Genomic DNA, 8,999 nt, shown 5'->3' on the forward strand with positions numbered 1-8,999 from the left:
CTAGGGATCAAAGGTGGATGGAGAATGAATCTGATGAATTGACAGAAACAGGCTTCAGAAGGTGGGTAATAACAAACTTCTCAGAGCTAAAACAACATGTGATAACCCAATGCAAGGAAACTAAGAACCTAGGAAAAAAGTTAGATAAGATGCTAACTAGACCAAACAGCTTAGAGAAGAATATAAATGACTTGATGGAGCTGAAAAACACAGCACGAAAACTTTGTGAATCATACATAAGGTTCAATAGCTGAATCAACCAAGCAGAATAAAGGATATCAGAGATTGAAGATCAACTCAATGAAATAAAACCAGAAGGCAAGAGTAGAGACAAAAGATTGAAAAGAAATGAACAAGTCTCTAAGAAATATGGGATTATGTGAAAAGACCTAATCTAGATTTCATTGGTGTACCTGAATGTGATGGAGAGAATGCATCCAAGCTGGAAAACACTTTTCGGGATATTATGCAGGATAACTTCCCAAACCTAGCAAGGCAGGCCAACATTCAAGTCCAGGAAATACAGAGAACACCACAAAGATATTCATCAAGAAGAGCAACCCCAAGGCACGTAATCGTCAGATTCACCAGGGTTGAAATGAAGGAAAAAATGCTAAGGGCAGCCAGAGAGAAAGGTCAGGTTACCCACAAAGGCAAGCCCATCAGACTCACGTGGATTTCTTGGCAGAAACACTACAAGCCAGAAGAGAGTGGGGGCCAAAATTCAACATGCTTAAAGAAAAGAACTTTCAACCTAGAATTTCATGTCCAGCCAAAATAAGCTTCATAAGAGAACGATAAATAAAATCCTTTACGGACAAGCAATTGCTGAGAGATTTTGTCACCACCAGGCCTGCCTTACAAAAGCTCGTGAAAAAAGCACTAAACAAGGAAAGGAACAACCAGTACCAGCCACTCCAAAAACATAACAAATGGTAAAGACAATGGACACAATGAAGAAACTGCATCAACTAATGGGCAAAACATCCAGCTAGCATCAAAATGTCAGGATCAAATTCACACATAATATTAACCTTAAATGTAAATGGGCTAAATGCCCCAATCAAAATACACAGACTGGCAAACTGGATAAAAAGTCAAGACCCATTGGTGTGCTGTATTCAGGAAACCCATCTCGTGTGCAGGGACACACATAGGCTAAAAATAAAGGGATAGAGGAAGATTTATCAAGCAAATCATGAGCAAAAAAAAGCAGGAGTTGCAATCCTAGTCTCTGATAAAGTGGCCTTTAAACCAACAAAGATAAAAAGAGGCAAAGACGGGCATTACATAATGGTAAAAGGATCAATGCATCAAGAGCTAACGATCCTAAATGTATATGCACCCAATACAGGAGCACCCAGGTACCTAAAGCAAGTTCTTTATGACCTACAAAGAGACTTAGATTCCCACACAATAATAGTGGGAGACTTTAACACACCACTGTCAATATTAGATGAACGAGACAGAAAATGAACAAGGATATCCAGGACTTGAACTCAGATCTGGACCAAGAAGACTTAATAGACAACTACAGAAATCTCCACCCCAAATCCACAGAATATACATTCTTCTCAGCACTGCACTGCACCTACTCTAAAATTGACCACATAATTGGAAGTAAATCACACCTCAGCAAATGCAAAAAAATGGTATCATAACAGTCTCTCAGACCACAGGACAATCAAATTAGAACTCAGAATTAAGAAACTAAATCAGAATTGCACAACTTCATGGAAACTGAACAATTGGCTCCTGAATGTTGACTGGCTAAACAACGAAATGAAGGCAGAAATAAAGGTGTTCTTTGAAACCAATGAGAACGAAGACACAATGTACCAGAATCTCAGGGACACATTTAAAGCAGTGTCTAGAGGGAAATTTATAGCAATACATGCCCACCAGAGAAGTGAGGAAAGATCTAAAATTGACACCGTACCGTCAAAATTGAAAGAGCTAGAGGAGCAAGATAAAAAAAAAAAAACAAACTCTAAAGCTAGCAGAAGACAAGAAATAACTAAGATCGGAGCAGAACTGAAGGAGATAGAGACACAAAAACCCTTCAGAAAATCAACAAATCCAGAAGCTTGTTTTTTGAAAAGATCAACAAAATAGACTACTAGCCAGATTAATAAAAAAGAAAAGAGCAAAGAATCAGATAGATGCAATAAAAAATGATAAAGGGGATATCAGCACTGATTCCCCAGAAATACAAACTACCATCAGAGATTACTACAAACAACTCTATGCCATCAGAGATTACTCCAAACCCACATAAACCAGTAAACCTGGAAGAAATGGATAAATTCCTGGACACTTGCCTCCTCCCAAGCCTAAGCCAGGAAGAAGTTGAAACCTTGAACAGACCAATAACAAGGGCTGAAGTTGAGGCAGCCATTAATAGCCTACCAAGCAAAAAAAGCCCAGGTCCAGACGGGTTCACAGCTGAATTTTACCAGACATACAAAGAGGAGCTGGTACCATTCCTTCTGAAACTATTCCAAACAATATGAAAAGAGGGAATCCATCCCAAATCATTTAATGAAACCAACATCATCCTGATACCAAAACCCGTCAGAGACTCAACAAAAAAAGAAAACTACAGGCCAGTATCCATGATGAACATAGATGCAAAAATATTCAATAAAATACTGGCAAACCGATTGTAACAGCACATCAAAAAGCTTATCCATCACGATCAAGTAGCCTTCATCCTGAGGATGCAAGTCTGGTTCAACATACACAAGTCTATAAACATAATCCACCGCATAAACGGAACCAAAGACAAAAGCCACACGATTATCTCAATAGATGCAGAGAAGGCCTTTGACAAAATTCAACAGCCCTTTATGCTAAAAACTCTCAATAAACTAGGTACCGATGGAACGTATCTCAAAATAATAAAAGCTATTTATGACAAACCTACAGCCAATATCAAACTGAATGGGCAAAAACTGGAAGCATTCCCTTTGAAATCCAGCAATAGATAAGGATGCCCTCTCTCACCACTCCTATTCAATATAGTATTGGAAGTTCAAGCTAGAGCAATTAGGCAAGAGAAAAAAAAAAGAGTATTCAATTAGGAAAAGAGGAAGTCAAATTATTTCTATTTGCAGATGACATGATTGTATATTTAGAGGACCCTGTTATCTCAGCCCCAAATCTCCTTAGACTGATAAGGAACATCAGCAAAATCTCAGGATACAAAATCAATGTGCAGAAATCACAAGCATTCCTATACACCAATAACAGACTAACAGAGAGCCAAATCATGAGTGAACTCCCATTCACAATTGCTACAAAGAGAACAAAATACCTGGGAATATATCTAATAAAGGATGCAAAGGACCTCTTCAAGGAGAACTACAAACCACTGCTCAAGGAAATAAGAGAGGACACAAACAGATGGAGAAACATTCCATGCTCATTGTTACGAAGAATCAATATCGTGGAAATGGCCATATTGCCCAAAGTAATTTATAGATTCAGTGCTATTCCCATCAAGCTACCAATGACCTTCTTCACAGAACTGGAAAAAACCACCTTAAACTTCATATGGAACCAAAAGAGAGGGCACATAGCCAAGACAATCCTAAGCAAAAACAATGAAGACGGAGGCATCATGCTGCCTGATTTCAAACTATACTACAATGCTACAGTAATCAAAACAGCATGGTACTGGTACCAAAACAGAGATATAGACCAATGGAACAGAACAGAGGCCTTGGAGGCAATGCCACACATCTACAACCATCTGATCTTTGACAAACCAGAGAAAAACAAGCAGTGGGGAAAGGATTCCCTGTTTAATAAATGGTGTTGGGAAAATTGGCTAGCAGTGTGCAGAAAGCAGAAACTGGACCCCTTCCTGATACCTTACACTAAAATTAACTCCAGATGGATTAAAGACTTAAACATAAGACCTAACACCATAAAACCCTAGAAGAAAACCTAGGCAAAATCATTCAGGACATAGGCAAGGGCTTCATGCCTAAAACACCAAAAGCATTGGCAACAAAAGCCAAAATAGACAAATGGGACCTAATGAAACTCCAGAGCTTCTGTACAGGAAAAGAAACAATCATTAGAGTGAACTAGCAACCAACAGAATGGGAAAAATTTTTTGCAATCTACCCATTTGACAAAGGGCTAATATCCAGAATCTGCAAAGAACTAAAACAGATTTACAAGAAAAAAACAAACCTGTTCAAAAGTGGGCGAAGGATATGAACAGACACATTTCAAAAGAAGACATATGTGAGGCCAACAAACATATAAAAAATACTCATCATCACTGGTCATTAGAGAAATGCAAATCAAAACCACATTGAGATACCATTTCACGCCAGTTAGAATGGCAATCATTAAAAATTCTGGAGACAACAGATGCTGGAGAGGATGTGGAGAAATAGGAACACTTTTACACTGTTAGTGGGAGTGTAAATTAGTTCAACCATTGTGGAAGACAGTGTGGCGATTCCTCAAGGACTGAGAAATAGAAATTCCATTTGACCCAGCAATCCCATTACTGGGTATATATCCAAAGGATTTTAAATTGTTCCATTATAAAGACACATGCACACGAATGTTCATTGCAGCACTGTTTACAATAACAAAGACCTGGAACCAATCCAAATGCCCATCGATGATAGACTGAACAAGGAAAATATGGCACATATACACCATGGAGTACTATGCAGTCATAAAAAACGATTAGTTTGTGCCCTCTGTAGGGACATGGATGAATCTGGAAACCATCATTCTCAGCAGCGACAGAAGAACGGAAAATCAAACACTGCATGTTCTCACTCATAGGTGGGTGTTGAACAATGAAAACACATAGATACAGGGAGGGGAGCATCACACACTGGGGTCTGTTGTGGGGGGAATGGGGGAGGGACAGCAGAGGATAGGGAGTTTGGGGAGGGATAACGTGGGGAGAAATGCCAGATATAGATGACAAGGGGATACTGGCAGCAAACCACATTGCCATGTATGTACCTATGCAACAATCCTGCATGATCTACACATGTGTCCCAGAACCTATAGTGCAATAATATATATATAGAAAGTCTCAGAGCATCTAGTGGTGCTTGAAGAAGCGAAGCCTGGCTCCAGAACTCCAGTGGGGATGGTGAGGGCCCTGGTAGCTGCCAAGAGAACATACCATCTAGTGAAGCCACTGTATCTGGCATGTCCTATGTTTCATGATTCAGTCTTATTATGTAAAATTCATATAGGAATTTATTAATTTCCTCTAGGTTTTCCACTTTGTTAGTGTGTAGTTGTTCATAAGGGTCTCTAGTGATCCTTTGCATTTTTGTGGAATCAGTTGTAATGTTTTCTTTTTCATTTCTATTTATTTGAGTCTTCTCCTTTTTATTCTTGGCTAGTCTAGCTAGTGGTTTACTGATTTTCTTTATCTTTTTTTTTTTAAAAAAAGCTTTTCCTGTCATTGTTTTCTTGCAGATTTTGTCTCTATTTTGTTTTATCCTGCTCTGATTTTTATTATGTCTTCGTTTTACTAATTAGGGGTTTGATTTTTCTTTCCTTGAGGTGTCTCATTAGCTTATTTGAAGTCTTTCTGCTTTTTAATCTAGGTATTTATTGTTATAAACCTCCCTTATGGCAATGCTTTTGTTGTATCCCATAGGTTTTAAGATGTGAATTTCCAATATTTTTTACTTGAAGAAATGTTTTTAGTTTCTTAATTTCTTCATTGACCATCATTCAGGAATATGTTAATTTCCACGTACTGTACAGTTTCTAAAGTTCCTCGTTATTGATTTCTAGTTTTATTCCATTGTTGTTTGAGAAGATACTAGATGTGATTTCAATTTTTTAAAATTTGTTGAGGCCAGGCTTGGTGGCTCACTCCTATAATCATAGTGCTTTCAGAAGCTGAGGATTCTCAAGTGGGAGGATCGCTTGAGGCCAGGAGTTTGAGACCAGACTGGGCAACATAGTGAGACATTGTCTCACATAGTGAAAATTAGCTAGGCATTGTGGTGTGCACCTATAGTCCTACCTACTTGGGAAGCTGAAGAGGGGATCATTTGAGTGTAATTTAAGGCTGCAGTGAGCTATGATTACAGCACTGCACTCCTGCCTGGATGATAGAGCAAGACCATGTCTAAAAAAATAATGTTGAGACTTGTTTCATGGCCTAATATATGGTCTACTTTGGAGAATGCTGCATGTGCTAATGAGAAGAATGTGTGTTTTACAGCTGTTGGAATAAAGATTCTGAAAATGTCTGTTAGGTCTATGTGGTATAAAGTGCAGTTTAAATCTAATGTTTGTTGATTTTCTATTTGGATGATCTGTCCAATGCTGACAGTGGAATGTCGAAGTCCTCAATGATTATTGCATTGGAATCTTTCTTTTTATAGTGAATACTATTTGCTTTATGTCTCTCAGTGCTCTGTTGTTAGGGGTGTGTATATATATATATATATATATATATATATATTTACAGTTATTATCTACTCTTACACTCTGGTAGCATTTTTGCTATGAAGTGAATCTCCTGGGTTGGATGTTATATTACCTGGTATTTCATGTCCTTGGATCACGCATGAATAATAGTGCTGACTGAGCCTTATAGGACTAGGAAGGCAAATCCATGTTTGGAATAGGTATTTATCCCTGTGAGGTTGAACCACTGTTTTTTAGAGGCTGGAAGGAGCTGATGTAGTCAATTTATCCCCAAGCAAGGAGTTTATTTTTTTGAGGAATAATGCCATATTAGGGACTCAACTTTCTGCTGATACATGCTAGGTATCAGCAATTCTTTAGGTATTTCCTTCTTTATCTAGACCAACTCTTGCGCATGGGGTTATACTTAGGTATAACCATAATTACTGGCCTGGTAGCTGGGAGAGGAGGCTGGGCCAGCTCCTAGGTGAGCAGCACCTATTCCCTTGTGAACAGGGTCAGCTACATAATTTGCAGGTATAGTACAAAACGAAAATATGGGGGTCTTTGTTCAAAAGGTAGAGGAAAACATGCCATTAAAATGACTTAAAGTTTCTTTTCTTCTGTGGTCCTTTCCTCTTGCTTAGGTGTTTTAAATAATATATATAAGGCTGGGTGCTGTAGCTCACACTTGTAATCCCAGCACTTTGGGAGGTTGAGGCAGGTAGATCAGGAGGTCAGGAGTTCGAGACTGGTCTGGCCAATATGGTGAAACCTAATCTATACTAAAAATACAAAACATAGCAGGGAGTGGTAGTGCACACCTGTAGTCCCAGCTACTTGGGAGGCTGAGGCAGGAGAATTACTTGAACCCGGGAGGCAAAGGTTGCAGTGAGCTGAGATTGCACCACTGCAGTCCAGCCTGAGTGACAGAGTGAGACTCCATCTCTCCCTCCCTCTCTCCCTCCCTCCCTCTCTCTATATATGTATGTATACACACACACACACACACACACACACACACACACACACGCACGCATCTCTCTTGTCCATCATTATATTGTGCATTGCCCATTTAAATCAGCACAACTAGTGAAATGATGTAATTTCAACTCTGTTGCTCCTATTAGGATTTTTTTTAGAACTTTAGAAATGTTGCAGAAACTAATTCAACCTTTTTTGTTTTTATACAAGGTCTCACTCTGTTGCCCAGGCTTGAGTGCAGTGGCATGTTCACAGCTCACTGCAGCCTCAGCTTCCCAGGCTCCAGATGATCCTCCCTTCTCAGCCTCCCAAGTAGCTCAGACTACAGGAATGTCCCACCACACCTAGCTAATTTGTTATAGACAGGATTTTGCCACGTCGGCCAGGCTGGTCTTGAACTCATGTGTTCAAGTGATCCACCCACCTTGACATCCAAAAGTGTTGTGATTATAGGCATAAACCACTGTGTCTGGTCTCCAATTCAACTGTTTTACTTCACTTCTCCATATGCACATTCTACCAATGCACTTTAACTTCAGGTTAAGTAAGAAACAGAGAAAAAGTAGTTATAAGTTGCCTTATGTTTCCAGTCCCTTCTGTGTGATCATTTTCAACACAAGTGGTTGGCTAATATGAGGAACTTGAGCAGGAAATGCATTGATAGGGCTCCTTGGCTGTTTATGCTTAGGATGTTGTCTTCTTTCTGAGTTCAAATTAAATTTTAGGTCCGAATGAACAGTGGTGTCTCTTGGGGCTGTCAAAGTCCCTAATTACTCACACATAAATATATTTACTATGGAAGAGGAGCACAGAATTCCAGTGAACCCACAATGTGCAGTGAAACTCAGAATGAGTATGAGGGAAGTTATGGAAGTTGAAGGGCAAGCATCAAAAATACCATTTACAAAACGATAGGCATATCATGTGTTATCCCCCCTGCTCTGGACAAAGGGTTGCGTGTAGCTACTTAGGGCACATGCTCATTAAGCTGGCCTTAACTGTGAAGGTTCTGTGGTAGTGAATGGTGGAAATGCTATTAATAAGGAAGGATGGGCCACCTCTGCACACCCAGATGATCTTTGGCTGCGAGCATGGCAGAGGCAATCCTTGGGCATCCATGAAGATGTTCCTGTCACTTTTCAGGATCCCAAATTTTCCTCACAAAAGGTCTGACATCTAGAAAATAGACATGCATTGGCTGAGCATTCCAACATCCTTGTAGAGCTCTGCAACTCTCATTTCAAGGCCTTCAGCCCACATATTTGGGCAATGATTCTGCCTTCTATCCCAGAAGATAAAGGCCTTGTAAGCACTCACCAAGGAGTCCTGGTTTACTTAGCCATTAACTGTATGCTAATGGATGAATGAAGTCTTCAGTTTCTCAGGGTCCTTCTGCAGGTAGTGCAGATCAGCAATAATCAGTCTATTCTGCTCTTTGTAGGCATTTTCCCTACATTTTCAAAGGCCTGCATCATCACACCTTCCACAGCATTCCCTATCGAGGCATTTTCTCAGGAAATCACCTGTGAAATTTTTGCAGCTAACCACCTACCTGTGCCCCACCAGCCAACCTGCTCTACTCCTGCCAGGCAGGTGAG

This window comes from Sapajus apella, unplaced genomic scaffold, assembly GCF_009761245.1.
Source record: "Sapajus apella isolate SASKATOON/1434 unplaced genomic scaffold, GSC_monkey_1.0 scaffold65, whole genome shotgun sequence".
NCBI classification, from domain to species: domain Eukaryota; kingdom Metazoa; phylum Chordata; class Mammalia; order Primates; family Cebidae; genus Sapajus; species Sapajus apella.